This window comes from Aquila chrysaetos, chromosome 10, assembly GCF_900496995.4.
Source record: "Aquila chrysaetos chrysaetos chromosome 10, bAquChr1.4, whole genome shotgun sequence".
Lineage (NCBI taxonomy): Eukaryota > Metazoa > Chordata > Aves > Accipitriformes > Accipitridae > Aquila > Aquila chrysaetos.
The window spans coordinates 34,853,424-34,871,457 of NC_044013.1; the positions used below are offsets into that span (position 1 = coordinate 34,853,424).

At 49.5% G+C, this 18,034-nt stretch overlaps 1 protein-coding gene across 1 annotated transcript in view; it reads left to right on the forward strand.

Moving 5' to 3' along the window:
• The first annotated feature begins 1,575 nt into the window (after positions 1 to 1,575).
• Positions 1,576 to 18,034, forward strand: part of CAMKK1 (calcium/calmodulin dependent protein kinase kinase 1) — a 112,819-nt gene continuing 96,360 nt past the window's right edge. The window contains exon 1 of the mRNA XM_030028304.1: positions 1,576 to 1,681. The gene's annotated coding sequence lies outside the window, so the exon portion shown is untranslated. The remainder of the gene's footprint in view (positions 1,682 to 18,034) is intronic.

Here is an 18,034-nt window from a genome sequence, read left to right on the forward strand (position 1 = left end):
GTGCCTGTGACCAACCAGGGCGACAAAGCACATTTCTGCAGGAAACGTAAGACTTGGATGCACATGGTAAATTGCAGTAGGGTATGTGTGACTGCAAGACACATACCCACAGAATGAGTAAGTGATAAAGTTCATGGTCTTTGCAAGGCTTACAAGACAACTTTGCTGTTTTAATGATTAGTGTCTCTTAATTACATTTCGATACTTCTCTAAACACAGTGACAACCTGAGCAAGGTTTTTTGGGGATGGGAAACAAAGTTGGTGGTAAACCACAAGCTGCATTATTAATATGTAGAGCTGTTTTGAGATATGAAACCCATGGTAAGAAATTAATTTGTTTCCAGAGCAGAGGATTATTAGAGACCCACTGGAAGTAGGCGCAGGCATTTCTTTCTGCTTGTCGTCACAGCAGGAAGGACCAGCAGTCAGCAGTGGGTTGAGTCAGGATGTGGATTTTATCCAATTCTTGCTCTCCAGCTAAAGCCAAGATCCCCTGGTGGGGACCCTGACTGCGAGCAGGGTCACAGCAGAGCCCAGCGAGCCCAGCTGCGGGTCACTTGTCACAAAATCAACATCCTCACAAATCCCACAGGAAACGCACTTCACAGCTGGGTGCAGGGCTGCAGTGGGAACCCCTCGACCCAGGGCATGGTCAACCATGAGCCAAGTAGGTGAAAGAGAGCGGGAAAAAAGTAAAAGCCAAAACATGAGTCATGAAACATAGAGGGCATTCGCTTGTCAGAATTCCTTCAGTGATGGCAGTGGATTAGGTGATGTGCAACGTTTCTCCCCATTGCTCTAAGACTTCAGAAAACGCTTGTGCATATGAACAAGGTTGACCGTTATTAACCTAGAGATGGAGCCTGGATGAGGGGACACCTGGCCACATGGATGGCGAGCAGGCGCCCCTGTGCCAGCACCCTGGAGAACAAGGCCATCCTGCCCCAGGAGGTGCGCTCTCACCACCACCTCCTCGGTGCCTGGGGAGAACATGGGCACGGCACTTCTGCACTGGGAAAACCACCCGCACCCACAGCTCCACCGCCCATGACCCTGGGAGCAGCCAACTTGCTGCCTGTCCCCACACCATCAGGGTCCCCCACAGCCTGTCCCCACACTGTATCCCTCACACCCCAGCCCTCTGCCTGGCACAACCCCTCCTCCGGGCCCAGCAGACCCTCCGCTCCCTGTCCTGTCAGCACCACTTTGCCAGATTATATTGGCAAAAATCCCCGGGTTTTTACCCAAGAGCCTGCCCCTAGCCCAGGTGTCCTTCTGGTTGGACACCACACGCCCCCGAAAAAGGTTTTTTTTTTCCGTAAAAACCACGGCTGTGCCTGGCAGGGCAGGGGCAAGCCGGCGCCCCCCCCTCGGGGCGCCCAGCGCCGCCTCACCCTCACGGCCACACGGCAGCCGCCGGGCAGCGACCAACGGCCGCCGCGCGGGCCCCGGGAGGCGCGGCCGCCGCCAGCCAATGGAAGCGGGCGCGCGGGCGGTTATTTACACCCCGCGGGCGGGTAGCGGGGTGGGGTGGGGTGGGAGTTCAGGCTCCGCGCGGCCAATGGGGGGCGGGTGGCCGCGGCGGCGTGGGGGTGGCGCGCGCTGATAGGGCGCGAGCCGGGGAGTTTCGCCGGGCGCTGCAAACAGAGGCACGTTGGAGCCGAGCGGCGCCGGGCGCAGGTGAGCGCGGGGCGGCGGCGGCGGGCGCGCGCGCGCCGCGCTCCCTTCCCCTCCTCTTCTCTCCCCTCCCCTCCCTTCCCTTCCGCGGCCGCGGGGCTCCTGCGCGGGCCGTCGCCCCAGCGGGGGCTCCGCCGCCGGGGCGGTGTGAGGGGCCGCCTTAGGCCGCGCTGCCCGCCCCGCGGGTCGCCCGCCTTCAACCCTGCCCGGGGCGGCGGCACTTCACCGGCTTGGGGCAGGTGCGGCGCGGCGGGGGGGACAGGCGGGTTTACTCCGCGGGCAGCGTCCCGCGGCGGCTGTGGAGGGGACGCGGCGGGCGGGACGCGGATGGGGTCCGAGCTCCGGGTGTCGGAGGTGTGTCACCGGCCAGGGGCAGGTCGCCGCTGCGGGTGGGCTCTCCCGGGCCGGCGTGCTCGGGCAGCTGCCTCGCTTCCCTGGGCTGCGGGAGCTGCGCTCCGCCGCCGCCACAGCGGGGCTGGGGATGCGCCGTGGTGCCGGGCAGCCGCAGCTCCGGAGCCGTTGCTTTTACCAAGCCCGAAAATAAATGGAAAAAAACCCCCAACCTTCTGAAAACTGGGATTTTGAGAAGTTTACCGATCACACCAGTTATCTCTCTCCCTTTTCTTGAGAGAAAGAGAGGGCAGAGGAGAAAGTAAGAAGCGCGGTGAGCTCCATGCTGGTTTGTCACTGCTTCCTAATCCTCCTTGCTGCCCTTGGGGATCAGTCTGAGCTCCTCAGAGTTTGGATTTTCTCATGGGTCAGTGCTTTGGTCTGAACTGTCCTGCCCTGGCAGTGTCTCAGAGCACGCACCTTGCAGCCAGACTGGCATGAAGAGGGGCTTATCTTCCTCTTTGCTTACCTTGGCTCTGAGGGAGAACAGACTGCAGCTCTCAAAGGCCTGTATGCTGTGAACAAGGAAAACTGCTGATCCTGCAGGGATATTACTTTCTTCAGCTGCCCTGATGGAGCTAAAATTACCGTTCTGTTGCAGTTGTTACTTTATGGAAAAGGTTTGTTTAGTAGGAAACTGTTGCTTTTCTATTTACAATAGTCTGTGGTTCAAAGTTAAGCTTACAGTGCCTCTTCCCATAATGTGTTAATTTCCTCCCTGTGAGGCATCTCTGGCAGCTTCAATTTGTTCTGGCATTTGGCATGGGATGGTTTTGAAGTGTTGCTTTCGAAACTGGATAAAGCAAGCAGAGAGCCGTTATCTCAGTTGCTTGAAGAGAAAAACTAAAGCCAGCGCGCTGGGGCTGTGCTCCAACATGTCCCTGCACATGGTGCAGCTTGCTGTACTGCACCCTGTGCTCGGGCTGGGGTGTGTGGTGTGAATCGGACTAATCTCCAGGTATAGCAATAAATTGCTTTCCTGGACTTGCTCTCTTGGCTTTTGCCTGGAGAAGGCCAGGTCTTAGCAACCAGGAGCGTAAGCACCAGCCTCGTCATTCCAGCGAGGAGATCAGGCATGTTATTGTTTGATACAGTATGAAGGATGGGCTTTAAGTCACAGTAGGTGCTGGGCCACTGGGTCCTGACGGTTTTCTTTTTTGAGGCAAGCTATGTTCCCTGGCATGAAGTGCCTTCAATGTGGAACTGTCTCCAGCTATTTCTTCTTCTTGCTTTTGGGATGTGTCTTGTGGGTTGGAGATGGCATGCTTGGAGTGGGATATGTGTGGGTGCGTATGCTCCCAGGACAGCTCCTGGCCCAGGGGGGTGGGCAGAGCTGCTCATCCAGCCTCTTCTGGAGCTGAGCTGCATGGGGACCTCATCTCTCCCAGCATTGCCCCAGAGCGTGGTGAGGTGCCCCCATCGCTTCACGCAGCCTTTGTGTTGTGCACCTTTGTTGGTGCTTTACTTCCGCCATTGGTTTCAGAGCCTGTGCTGCTGGGGGCACAGATACCCTATGCCCCCTAATTGCAGTGTTCATTAAGCTCCAAATGTCTTTGCCTGATACAACTAATTGTCCCTGCACTAACCAGACTTTCACGGCTCGGCTTGCTTTTGCTGGGAAGGGATTGCGGGATTTCTCTTCCCTTGTGGGCTCTTGTGGGGTGGATACAGTGGGAATCCCATCAGCCTGCAGCAGAGGAGATACTTGGAAGGACAGTGTAGCAGTGTTCTGTTTGCTGGAGGAAGAAGCACTGTTTAGGTAGCGGTCACCACAGGTGCTTATGTGGTTTAGACCTTGGCTGCGTTTGAAGAGGTGGCACTATGCTGAGCGCGTCACTCTGTACTTCAGCCAAGGGTCTGCTTGCCAGAATACAGCATCTCTTCTTGCTGGTGTTTGTTCCCTGAAGTTACTGAAGGGTGTATTAACCCAGTCATTTGTGCCAGCCCCTCTTGAGCTGTGGAAAGAAGAGTCCTGTCTGAAAGCCAGGTCTTCTGTGGAGTGTCAGTGGTGGCCTTAGAAGAGCCTTTATAGGGTCATTGCTATCTGGGAGCAGGGGGAGGAGAAGCCTTTTGTAAGAGGCTTCAGGAAAAGGCTGGGGGTGCTGGATGGCTTCTGTAGACTATTAGCAGGGTGGTTTGGGTCTCCAGAGGATGTATCTGCCTGGCTGAGGGACAGAGAGGGTAAATCTGATGCAAATCAGGGTGTGCCAAGCTAGTGGAGGGGAAGGGATGTGTATTGGTGGGGAGCTCAGTGTGAGGATTTTGTCTGTGCTGGAGTTGTGGAAGGCAGTTTGTTTGATAACATCTGAAATCGATATGTGCAATTACTCTGCCTTGGGAAGATGCCTGGAGAGAGCATACCCATTTCTGCCCTAAAGTGCAGGTGGAGTGTCAATGGGTCTGTTCAGCAGCTCAAAGCACTGACAAACACTGGGTGTAGGGAAAGGCAGGCTCTGCTTATGTGGGAGATCACACTTCGCCTCAGGGCTCTGTGTGGATGCTGAGCACACGGTGTTAGGCAATGTAACTAGGCAAAAGGTGGGAGGGGAAAATGGTTTGTGCGGGCTCAGCAGCAGACCCTAGCTTTGGGCAGCATCAGGCTATAGCAGGAGCTCTCCTGACACCTGAGTGTGAAGGAGGGTGGGCAAACAAGGCTTCTGGGTGTGTTTTTACCCACCTCTAACTTGGGGTGGGGGGAGACATCTTCCTGCACAGCCTCTGGCAGATGCTTGCTGCTACTCAGCCCTGCCACTGCTGCTGAAGTTTGGCAGTTGGAGAAGATGGGAAGCTGAGACTGTCCTTTTGCCGAGAACCAGTGAGAAGGCAAGTTACCCATACCCGTGGAGTACTGCATTCAGGTCTGGGGCCCCCAGCATAGGAAGGACATGGACCTGTTCCAGCGAGTCCAGAGGAGGGCCATGAAGGTGATCAGATGGCTGGAGCACCTGTCCTGTGAAGACAGGCTGAGAGAGTTGGGGTGGTTCAGCCTGGAGAAGAGAAGGCTCTGGGGAGACCTTAGAGCTGCCTTCCAGTACCTAAAGGGGGCCTACAAGAAAGCTGGAGAGGGACTTGTTGCAAGGGCATGTAGTTGACAGGACAAGGGGTAATGGCTTTAAACTGAAAGAAGGTAGATTTAGATTGGGTGTAAGGAAGAAGTTCTTTACTGTGAGGGTGGTGAGGCATTGGAACAGGTTGCCCAGAGAGGTTGTGTGTGCCCCAGCCCTGGAAGTGTTCAAGGCCAGGTTGGATGGGGCTTTGAGCAACCTGGTCTAGTGGAAGGTGTCCCCGCCCATGGCAGGGGGGTTGGAACGAGATGATCTTTAAGGTCCCTTCCAACCCAAACTGTTGTATGATTCTGTGATACCCCTTTGTCTTTTGGACGAAAGCGAGGCCTGAGCTGTCAGCGTAAGAGCCAAGTATAAAGTTGGTATGAGATAAAATGTTATTGGCTTGTGCCTTAAAAGGTAGGAAAGCAGACACATCTGGGGAAAACTAGGTATGCAGTAACCTTTATCAAAATTCTTCCTCTTATGTCTTTCTCGTCATGGTTTCTTCTCTGATCTTCAGTCCTTTATTTTTTGGCGCAGGATGTCGCTTGCTTTGAGAAGCAAGCATCCAACATGCAGGGAGGTGACCCAGTCATCAGAAAATATGTGGTTGAAGAAATGAATGTGGGTAGCTGGCTGCAAAAGCGGTGGGGATGATTGAAGTGTGCAGAAGCAATTGTTGGCATAATGCAGTAATCGTGGCAGATCTGAAGGTTAGTGCTGTTTGTGATAGATAAAGCATCAAAGCATTGGGTACAGCAGATAAATGAATGATATCAAATAATATCATGTAGTCAAGCATGTTGTTTTAATTAAGACAATGGTTAAGCTTAGCATGGTTGGAGAAAAATGTCTGAAATCTTCTAAAGAAGAAATCCTGATAATTGATAAATTGGGGTAGGATATTAATCTAAAAGATAACAGTGGGAAGAAGCTGCAGTGACTTTCATGGATGTGTGGGAGGATGGCTGCTGATTTGTGGTGGTGGGTGAGGTGTAAGTATACATGCGTGTTTCCAGCTCTTCAGAAACTTGTATGTTTCTCAGGCTTGTGTAGTTGGCCACAGGTGGTGGCTTTAAGGATTGAGTCCTTAATCACAGAAAAACATGCTTAGTTAGGGACATCTGCACCAGACCAGGATGTTGCAGATTCCTTTGGAGGATGTTGCAGAACTGCCAAGAAATAGAGCTGCTCAGGCCCTGGGTGACAGTGTCAGCCCTGCACCAGCAAGTGTAGTATGTCTCGGGCCCAGAGCTGCCTGTCCTACAGATGGGGGCCCTTGGTGTTGGTCTGGGTAAGAAGTGGCACCTGGTGACAGGCACAGGGGAGAAGGGATGAAGCCAGAGATGTAGTGAAGCAGAGAGGTCTCCCATGGGTTCCTAGGGAAGGCTTGTGCCTTACTTCAAGGGTTGCTATGAATTAGCAAGTGTAGTGCTTCCCCCCCCCCCCCCAGAACCAAACATCAGGGCTATCAAAAAATCCATCTGGAAATCTGACTCAACCTTTCCTATTTTCCTAGTTTCCAGCTACTGTGTTGCTCTCCATCTATTTTTTCCCTGTACCCTATACAAATACAGTCATTTTATAGTCTTCATTCATTAATGATGTGTTGCAGTCAAGCACTGCACAACTTGCAGTTCTAACTTGCTTAGGAATTTGCAGTCTGGATTTGGTCACTTTTTTTACTAGGTTAAGTCTTTAGAAACATTTTCCTGTTCCATTGCAGTCTTCAGTTTTATTTTTGGCATAAGTGATATGGACAGAAACAGAGGGAGAAGCATAAATCTTCGTTGTAAGTGTCAAGTACATGACATTGGAGAATTTTTTTTTATTGCTTTCATGTGCTGGTGTCCCTGGATAGGGAAGTTCTCCCAAAAGGTCAAAACCTTTTGAGGACGCAGCTTCTCAGTGGGCTGAGGCTTGCAGCTGAAAGGGAAGGCTGTCCTGTGGCAGCTGGGAGCTGCTCAGCCCAGAAACCTGCTGGTTCAGGGAGTGAACCTGGCTGAATATGAACCCTTGTATTTTAGTTCTTGATGACACCCAGCATATGAGCTGAGTCATGCCTTGTGGATAAAGGTGTGGTTTGCTGAGGACTTGTTTCTTTTGGGTTGCTGCCCTGGGCAGACATTATTTTAGGGTGAGTACCTCTGAAATAGTTGTAGTTCTTTTTGCCAGAAGCCATGTGGGATTAATTTAGCCTGTTTGTCTCTGGGGTGGTTTCAGTGTTTCTGCAGATTGGTGGCTGTGTTCAGGGAAGGCTGTGAAATGTTGTGATTAATTCTTCAGTATTGTTCAGAGAGTTTATGGTGAAGTTGTTAGCTAGTTAACAGTGACTGCTCTAATTATTCTGGTGTGAGTGTAAACAGTGAGGCTGTGATGTGCCACTGTCTGCTGGAGCAGCACTTGAATATGTGTCTTTCTGCAATATAGGCATATGTCTTGGACAGCCTTCTGGAAGTCCAGCCTTCCTTTCTGGTGATACTGGTGCTGAGTGGCAACTGTTCCCCTGAGGTCAGTGGAGCCAAATTCCATTACCTCAGGTTTTTTGCTACCTTCTGCAATTCCCTGTCTCCAGTAGTTTCCACTCACTCACACCAGTGTAAATGAGGAGGACTATGTCGCATCCTTTTCAGCTGGCAGAATAGCCTGGGGTTTCGATGGGAGTCCCTGCTGCAGAGCAGATGGGGCAGAGGGGTCTGTGTTAAGCCATCGGGAGCACAGAGCTGTGTGCCAATGTGGGAGGAAGAGAGCAGCTTCCTGAAACCTGTAGTTCCTGTGCAATACCCCGGGAAAGTTTCTGGGGTGTGCTGATTGTTTTTCTCAGCCAAGTGGCTCCATAATTGTGTGACCTTCTGAGGACAAAGCATTAATGACACATTTTGGATGGATGTTAGGTCCCTGTTCCCATAGGGAAACTGTGCAGGGCAAGACTCCTGATTTTGCACAACTGTGCAGATAACATTTTCTTCAATTTCAGAGGAAAAAAATTTTGTCTCTGGTATTCTCACTTTACATGGATTTCTGGTATGGCTGTTGAACTCGAAGCATGCTATGTAGAAGCAAGTCCTACAGCCCCACAAGGCTTTCAACTGGAGAAGGATGCTTTGGTATGTAGGATGTTAAATTAACAGAAAAAAGACTCATTCAGTTGTTACCTCTGGCTACAGATTTCCTTGGTAACCTGGAGCTCCAATTCACAGATAGACCCAAACATTGAGTGCTTAGCATGGGTGTTAAACTAGGAGCAGACATGAGGGGCTCAGCTGGGGTGGGAAAAGGAGGAATAAAGAAGTGCTGTGGAAGCCCAGGCTGAATAACACCTTCTGAGGATGTGTAAGTGTTGGATTTGTGACTGCTGTTGACTGTGGTGAAGGTGTGAATCAGTTGTACCGAAGGGTGTGAGATCATCATACTCTAGTGACCTGGACTTTAGTGCCTACATTTGCCAGTTTGGTACTGTGTTGGAGCAGTGCTCTGCAGTCAAATGCTGCTGTCCTCCTTCTGGTGGCTTGTGTTTCTCAGCTGTCCCTTTGTTGCAGAGATTATTCACAATTTTATCTTGTAGTCTTGGGAGTGCAGCAAAGCTCAGACCAGTCACCCCATAGTTTGTCTTGGCTTTACCCTGCTTTTGGATGGTGTACATATTAACTCAAAGACTATTTTGCTGTTGATCCCTTGTAGTCATGACAGACTTTATCATGGGTGTCTGTCTCTCCTTCCCCCCTCCCACTCTAGGCAGTAGTTGAGGTTTCTATTCTATAGAATAGAAGTGAGTCCTAAAACCACAAAAGAGCTGGTGAGGATAGGATTTTTTTTATACACAAGTAGCATGGGCACAGCCTGATGAAGCCCACAGTTGCAGGCTCTCATATCTGCAGTAGATAAAGCTGAAGGAATCAGGCAGCAGCAGGAAAAAAAAAAAGTGCCAGCACAGCTTTGCAGAGCACTGTGTGCATGCATACCTGCCTGAGGCTGGCTTTAATTACCAGCTCCCATGCTGTTCTGCTACCGCATCCAGCTCTGTCAAGTTACTCTCAACTAGCTGCTGCCTTTGTGCTTCCTCACCATGGTACTGGCAACACACAGGCATCGGTGGAGCTTTTCTCCTGCCTCTGGACCTCCTCATGTGCTAGATGCAGCTGGTGGTCTTAGCCTGATCTGCTGCTCTGATGTGGACTCTTGGAGAGAAATTGGGGTGCTCAAAGGGACCCCTGCTAGAAGAGGATCTGTCGATGTTGCTTCATGCTGGGTGTCTGCTACCAGGCCCTCCCTTCCCCTCATACAACCCTAGCATGTTGGGCCTTGCCTCTTTGTGGACAAGAAGCTGGAAGAAGTGTGAGCTGCCTCCTTATTAGGAGTCTAGGATGGATGAGATCTGAGGATGAATCACAGCTCCATTAGGGAAGGAGGCTTCCTTGCTGCAGCATGTGAAAAGTGATTGATGGTAACATCAAAGAAAAAAGATGGATTTGTCCCTCAAGGGAGTTGAGTGCTGCCTTGGAAAAGTGTATTCTGCTTCTTCAGAGCTTCCTTCCTTGTCTTTTATGAATGGTTACAGATCAGCGTGGAAAAACTGGGAGGGAAGGCGAGAGAACTGGGTTTGGATACTGGTGATATAGAAGGTGGTAGCCCTGTGCCAAAGAAATCCAGATCCTTGAAAGACAGCAGGACCTAGTGCAGTGTTCCTGTGACAAAAATTATTACAGTACACATGCATAAGCCAACCACTTAGACAAGTCAAGTCTTAATTTTGGCACTTCCTAACACCTGCTTCTAGTAATGCTGTTGGGGTAGTGCTGTTCTGTGATATTATTTGTGCTGGAGGCAAGGGTTTGGGTCTGCTTGTGCTGATGGTGTGCCTACCTCAAGTGGCCGTATGAGGACAGAAGATTCATCCACTGACCTCTTACTGATGGGATGCTTTGATTGACCCTTCTGTAGCTGTCAGGTAGCTTGACTGACAGAGGTTAATGATATCTGAGGCTCCCAGCTCTGCGAGGCAGAGTGTAAAACAGACCTGAGATGGGGTGGGTGTTGTTTTTTTTTTTGTTTTGTTTTGTTTTTGTTTTTTTTCCTTGCTGTGTCCGCACCTCATTCCCAGGCTGACAGATGGGCCTGGAGAAGTGGAAGATGTCTCAGTGCAGCTTGCCAGGCCAACTCTTCTGAGTGCAGAGGGAGCAAACATGTGCCTCTGCCTCAGGGCTGGGTTATGGGGTTACTGTGTGTGCAGGGTGTGATTTGTTGAAATGGTGAGAACAAGGTCCTCTGGCTCAGCTTGTCTAATGTGCACAGCACTGGCAGAGGAGAGGCTGGGGAAGTGTGAACCTATAAAGAAAGAGGTAGAAGGAAGAGTTTTATACAAACTTGAGAGGGCTTGGAGCTTCCTCTACAGTCCTGTCAGGTCAGTCCACTCAAGGGTGTGATGTAGGCTTTGCCTGCCTTTGTCCTGTAGTAGTCGTCTTGAACTTCAGTGCTCTCGAACTTCAGTGCTCTCAGCTGGCAAATCAGGCCACATTACTACTGTGCGCTTACATGTTAGACAGTTCAGGCATCTCTTGCAGCATGTTTCCATACTCTAATCAGGCTTCTGCTTTTTCCTTTCTCATACAGTATTGATGTGAGCAGTGCTCATAATTTGCTGTGAAGAAATAGTTAAAAGGCATGGTTTAGTCATAGCAATTGCTGGGAGTCCATTCCTTAATGCCAGATAGATTGATTTAAGTCAGACTGCAGAATGGAACTGACATTTTTTTGTTAATTTTCAGAGTTTGCTGTTTCCAAGGAGCCAAAAAGTGGCTATACTCCACCTGAATGCCACTGTATCTGTCTGCCATCCAGAATGATTATCACAATGCAAAAGGGCAATATAAGATTATGCCCCACCTATGGGAGTCAGTTCTGTGGCACATCCTCCCAGCCACCAAATGAATGAATGAGCAAAACCAGTACAGCTTTCCCTATGCCCTTCCAAACATCTGTCTGCTTGCCTCACTGTTTCTTGTGTTAAGAGCATAAACTTCACAGCAGGGACCAGTGTTTTCTCTGTACAGTATCAGGTACAGGTGATAACTTAGTCTGAAATGCCACAGCAATGGAAAATAAGCCTCCAGATCTGAGTCAAAAACTGCAGATGCTCTGGGGATGCAAGGCCAAAGGGCCGTTGTTAGCTAAGGTGATGTCTCTGATTTGACTCCAGAGTAGCATGTTGCTGGGCTGCCTTTGGTTCAGTGCCTGCCCAGCTTCCTGGGGGAAGCCCCCTCCCTTCATTCCCAGAGAGGTCCCTGGCCCTCACTGCTCTTGGGGTTGAGGCTGCTTGCCCTTGCTTGCTGCTCACAGTGGGTGCATCAGCCTCCTGCTAATAGCATGGCTGTAATGCCAAGGTACTTTTGAGTTTTTGCTGTGAGCTGGATAAGCACACCTGGATTCATTGAGGGTGTGTTGTGGTTACTGCAAAGTGCTGAGAGTCTCATTCCACTAAGGTCTTGTGGAGGAAAGGAAACCTTCCAGAGTATTTAATATTCCATGCTCTTTATGTATGAATAAATATTTCCTTGGCCTGAAACATTGTCCTGTTGTGAAATCCATTCCAGTTTCTTTGTCTAAGACAGTCTCCTTCCTTCCCTCTTTCCTTCCATGCCCCAGCTTTTATTAACCTAGAAATGTGCTGACACTTCACCATCAAACTGGTTTCTAGCATGTTAGGGAGCTCTGCAGAGTGTCTTTGCAAGTTGTCAGTGTAGCTGCATGCAAGAGAAAAGGAAGATGGCTCAGAGCTGTTCATCTCCTGGGGAGTTTGCTCTTCCTAGCTGATGGCTTTCTGCAGAAGTGGTTGGCAGCTCCATCCATGTCTATCTGTTCCCCTTTAAAGGAAGGGTGTGGGATTGGGGAGTCAATGAAGAAAGATATTTCATCATTGTTCTTTAATGCATTCATTTTGCCAGTGCTCCCTCCTGTAGAGAATCCCTGTCCCACCATGCAAGTGTACTGATGTGAGCCTCTTTGAAGCTGTCTGTTCCACTGTCATGACCTGTGGATCACTCGGTGCCTCTGCAGTTCTTGTTCTACTTTCTTGGCAAGATGCCTGTGACTCATACTAAGTCCCTTTCCTGCTCCACTCCCCAGGAGGCTGAGCTGTCTAACACTCTCTCATAAAAGAGGTTTTTTTGCTTCATCTGTGGGATTTCTGCAGTCCCCTGATTTGGTGGCAAGTGTGGCTCCTGAGGGGCAGGAGGTCTGAGTGAAGCCCCTGTGTTTTTCAGGAGCAGGTACAGGTGATTGCACTGTTCAGGATGGACTGAGCTCCTTCCAGCAGCTGAAGGCATCTTGCTTGTACCTGGACAGTTAATACCTTGAAGCAAAGTCATCCCAGCCACTCCTTACTTGCTGACATTGAGAAGCACCATTTCCAGCAACAGCTTGTCTATTTGAAAGTACCTGACCTCCTCTGAACATTTCTGTGGCCTTGGTATCTCCCAAGATGAGCAGTGCGGGCAGTTGGGAACTCCTGTGTCCAGGCTGAGACACCTGCAGTCAGCCAGCTCTGAGGCACGTGGCATGTCTGCTCTCCTGATGGCTTCCAACCTCACAGGGCCTGGCTCTTCCTGCCCTGCACAGCCCCATCTTCTGGCTAGACAGTCCTGTGGAAATTCATCAGAGCCAAAGGCTTTGTGGGGATCAGCTGAGCAGCTCCTGGAGGCAGGCAGGAAGCCAAGAGCTGGAGCACATGCTGCTGAGCAGGAGGGGGTGTGGAGAAGCCTGTCCAAAAGGGACTCTGAAGATGCTCTGAGGTCACTGTTAAGTCTGAACAGCCACAGCAATGCTCAGTGGGGAACCTGACCTGCAAGAGCTGGAGCCTTAAAGAATGTGACAGGGAAAGGAGTGAAACACCCCTTTGTCATGGTGAAGGCCTGGGCTATATGGCCTTGGGAATCCACATCCTCCTTGCCTTGTTCCTATGCAAAGCTGGGGCTGTTGGGAACACAGTACAGCTGCTTCAGTGGCTGTCACTGTGACCAGCTGAAAGTGGTCAAGGAGTAAGTGTGACACCAGCAAAATCCTAGAAGCAAACCAGTCTTCTGATTGCTGGGTCACTTATTCAGAAACAGAGCTGGGTGCTCTCTGGGCTTGTCTGTGGGAGACGGCTGTCTCTGACCAAGTGTAAACCACAGTCTTGCTGTTCTTCGTCCCAGTCTCATTCACCATACTGGAACTGCCAGAAGCTATGGCCCTAGTAGAAGGGATTCTTGAAGTGTCTGTGGGCTTTGGGTCCCTTCACTTTTAGACTCCTCTGAAAACTACAGTGATAACACATCCCGGGCGTCTGGGGGTGATGTTGATGAAAGGAGGTTCCTTGCATTAAAACCAGATGGACTGCAGCTGCTCCTTCATGTAGGAAGCTGGAAGCTGTTGGGCTTGCTACACCTCTTGCAGATTTTGGGGAGTAGCTGCTCTTTCCCCTGGTGCCAGGCAGGTCTTGCATCTGGCTTTGCAGTGTATTAAACCAAATATGCTCTGATGATTAGGGTGAGCAGAGTCTCTTTCCTGTCAAACTGTTTGTTCTGGCTACAATTTTGTTGCTTGGAAACTTGTCACTTTTCTAGCCTTTCAAGCCCACCTCCCAGAGAGCATGGGAATTGTAAGTATTTAGACATATAATAAGAATGAAGTAATTAAAATCCTTAATTTTATTTTTCTTGTTTGAGTTTTTTAATTCTTTTGATTTAAAGGGTGGTAGTAGCTAATTGGATTCTGGGCCAGACTTGCACAGGCAGCCGGGGGGAAGGGACTGCAAATGAGCCTAGCCAGGAAATTGCACATTTAAATATAGTTCTTGGTAGGGTCAGCAAAACACCCAAGGGACAAATAAAGAATAAAATTTCTGCTGTAATGTGTTCATTTAGCTGCAGACATCATCTTAGGGGAAACAAAAAGGAAGCTTGGGAGTGAAGGGAACAAACTGAAGGGTAGGTGTCCCTTCTGCAGTGCATTTGTGTACTGCTGCAGGTCTCTCCCAGGCAGTAGCATCCTTCTCCTGTCCTCTAGGTTGGCTGGTGCATTGGCCAATTCCAAGAAGAAACCACTGAATGGATTTTTGGGGTTGAGGGTGGGGGGGGGGTGGTTTCGCTGGAGGATGTAAATCCATAGTTCACATAATGCTATGGGGCTGCTATTGCTGTTGCCAGCTTTGGCACAGATCACCTGGCTCACACTGCTCATCAGGTGGTAGGGAGATGGGACTAACCAGCACCTTTGTTTGCACTATTTGGGTTAATGGGGGACAGCTTTTGCTGTGAGGCTCATGCTTTCTTCCCAAATGGGTGGGTGAGATGGTGCTTCCCACTCCCATGGGTACTGACCAGTTTCCCTGAACTGGTATGCTGGGAAGGTGATTGGAGTTGGTGGCATGAGGTGGATTCAGCCTGAATAAAGGGAATTCAGGGGAGTGAAGCACTGGATTTTTCCCTTTGGAAATCTGCCGCCTTGAGTTTTTCCTGTTGGGACCTGTGGCCCTTTCAGCAGAGCACATCTGGAGTAACCCCTGGCTGAAAGCCAGCACTGCTCTTGAGTTTGACTAACATGGGCATTAGTTTTCCAGCCCTGTTTGTCCCTTGATTCCTGCATGGCTGGTGGGATGTGCAGCAGAGCTCACCTACTCCTTGGTGGCACTTTAAGAACAGTGTGAATTAGTCCTTGGCAATTTTAATTTCTTGTTAAGGCTAAGATAAAGAAATACTGCTGGTAATTGGAGATGCAGAAGAGCAGCTTGTTTTGTGTTTCCCAAGACCTCAGACCCAGCCCTCAGTGCTCTCCCTTTCGTTTTGACTGTCTCCCCAAGGGAAGGCCATGCGCTCAAGGAGGCAGAGCTTGTCAGGAATGAGGCCTGATCCTACATTCCTCCCCTCTCTGGAGGGCTGCAGAGCTGTTGGCTGTTCAGTCTAGCTGGAATAAGATTTCACAAAAGCTGTGCACCCATGAAGGGGTGGTGGGGAGCTCATCATCCCACCTTGCCTGCAGCTTTTCAGAGCTCTCTGTATCATGCTCCCTGGGCAAGTTTCACAGAGTCAAATTAAGAGCTTTGTGTGCAGCCAGAGCATGGTATTTGGGTGCCTTCAAGACCTGCTGGAGGCCTGTAACTGGGTGACTTTCACCTTGTCATTTATAAAGGGCATATAGAAATACCTTGGGATCACAGAGAAGCAGCTGAAACCTTGAATTTGGAAGGCTCCAAACCTGGAAGATAAATGAAAGGAAGCATTAAGGAAGGAGCAAAATGTTGTGTGGTTTTTTTGGTTTTTTTTTTTTTTGTTTGTTGTTTTTTTTTTTTTAAATCTAGGAGTGTGGTTCATCTACTGAGTGGTCAGTATGTTGCAGATGCTGTTATATTTTATGAGCATTTTGAAAAATCACACCTCACATGTCACTTGTTAGGGTTTTTCTTGCTGCTACTTCTTAAACAGACACAGTAGGCTTGTTTGTGCAGGTGCCAGTTGGGGCTAGACTTTCAAGGGAGTTCAGCACCTACTTAAATGCACTGGCCTTTTGGGGATAATTTCTTAAGCTCTCTTTTTAATGCCTGCTTTGATTATAAGCTCTTTGAGCCAAAGCTTGCCTTTCAGTGTGCTTTACAGCATTAAGCACAGTGGGGCAGTGAGCTCTATAGCCTGGCAATGGCACCAATTAATATTGAAAAGTTGTAATAACCTGGCCAAATTTTCAAGTGCTGGTCTAGGCTCTCTTCCTGGATGTCGAAAAGGGAAAGCTAATTACAGTGTGAACCAAGGAGAACAGGCTGGCCTGAAGGAAATGTTGTTAAGGTTCTCCTCAGGCCCCAGGTCAGCCTGTGTCAAATCACAGCTGCATCAGTCTCTAAATTTCTTCCTCCTTCAGTTAAATTATCACCAAGTGATTTCCTGCAAGTGTAACCACCTTTTATACCAAGGAATGAATACTGGCTATTTTCTCTAAATCCAAATAATAGAGGTTGGGCTGGGATTACAGAAGCAAATAGAAGAGGACAGGTTTTTCCCTTGCCCTTCCTTCTTGTTCTGTAACACTGTATTGAGCATTTGTGTTGGCTTCCTGCTGACCCTGTGTTAAGGTCTACCATGGGGCAGTGAGTGTGTGTGTGTGGGTTTATCCTCTCTGACACCATGAGATGGGTGTTTGGGGGACCTGAACTTCCCTGGGTGGCCAGCAGATATGGCACAGGTAGTGCTTTCTGTGCAATGCTTGTCATGTTGCAGAGCTGAATTCCTTACAGTGTTGTGGAGGCTGAAAAAATAAATAGCTTCAAAATTGTGGTAGACAAATTTGGAGATGCGCTCTCAGGGCTCCCTGAATGACTGCTTGAAGCTGGGAGGCGCTGTCAGGGGGACAAACTCTAAACTTTTCCTTATTATCATTACTGTTTTTAAGCTCTAAATTTCTGCACCAGCACCCCTCTGAGCATCCACTACTGGCCCCTGTTGGAGACAGAAATCAGGGCAAGGTGGATATGTGGCCTGACTCAGCATGGCTTTTTCTATAAACAATCTGCTGGTTTGCTTTCTAGAAGCTCTTGATGTACATCTCAAATTTAGCGCTGGTTCAGGTAGGAAGAGCAGTCATGAGTCCATAATGCACGTGAGTGCATTATCTCTTGCAGCTCCTTCTCAAGATGGGAGGTCTTGGTGTCAGCTAGGGCCAGGAGGTGGGACTAGAACCATGTAAATCAGAGCTTGCTGTAAAAAAACCCCAAACATTATTTAACCTGGTTTCCTTCTGAAACCAGACCCTGTGTGAAAGTGTATCTCTGTCTGTTGGTCCTGTCTCCCACCCTGCCACCTATCAGCTTTTGGAGCCTTTGTCCTCCTGGACTCAAGTGCCTTGCAGTGGTTAAGGCTTCAAAGATTTGTTACAAGTTTTCATGGAAATGGATGGCTGGGTAGAGGGGGAAGATGTTACGGTGAGGGAAAGGTGAGGGGCTCCAGTCATTAGTTCTGCCCATACCAGGACGAGGTGACTTAATGCTGCTTCTCTCATCTTCAGTCTCTTTCCTGCCATCTGTCTAGTGCCATTCTTTCCCTTTGCCTGCCCATTATGCTTGGTCCTGAAGGATCCTTGTCCTGTGACTGTTTCTGAGGCTGAGCAAGGACTGCTCTGGTTCAGGGCTGGGCTGCTGTGGGGGCAGTGCTGGTCAAAGCTTGGGTCATTTTGGAGGAGCAGTGGGGCACTGAAGGGGATATGGGGAGAATGAGCCTCAGAACTGCTGCATGCTCTCTGCGATGGAGCAGAGAGCTTGGGGAGAATGGCATGTTGGAGGTCCAGGATGCAGGTAGCTTGCCTGACCGCAACTTAGTACAGAAACCTGAACCCTAAGAAGAAATCTTAGAAGCCTTCACAGGACTGCCAGCAAGGCTAACATGCATGATGCCACACAGCCATGCTGTTGCTACACCAGTTTAGTTGTTGTTAGTTTTCATCATCTAGGATGGTCCATCTTGGACTGTGGTCCCAAGCCTTTCTAAGACCATTTTTCCCTTTAAAAGTTCATATGGAGAGTAAATATGGAACAGAGAAATCCCTGAAAGATTCCTACAGTCTTCAACTGGATACAACTCCCTAGGAAACAGAATTTGTGGTGCTCTTTTTAATACTTCATCATCCTTCAGCAGTCCCTGAGCAGGCAGTGTTGAACCCCTGTTGCACAGAGGGAGCAAGATGCTGTGTTTTGAGGTCAGGGTGAACTGAACAGTGTCAGATCCAGGCATGAATTTATCTGTGTGTCTTGGATCACAAGCCATTGAAGGAGTCAGTGGGGTCTTTGCATGTGGGTAAGGACTGGGCAAATGCAGTTTGACTTGGGTGCTGGCTAATAAAGAGTGTAGCGCAGAATATAAAATCCTCAGAGGAGATTTAATAACTGGGGAGAATAATTGTA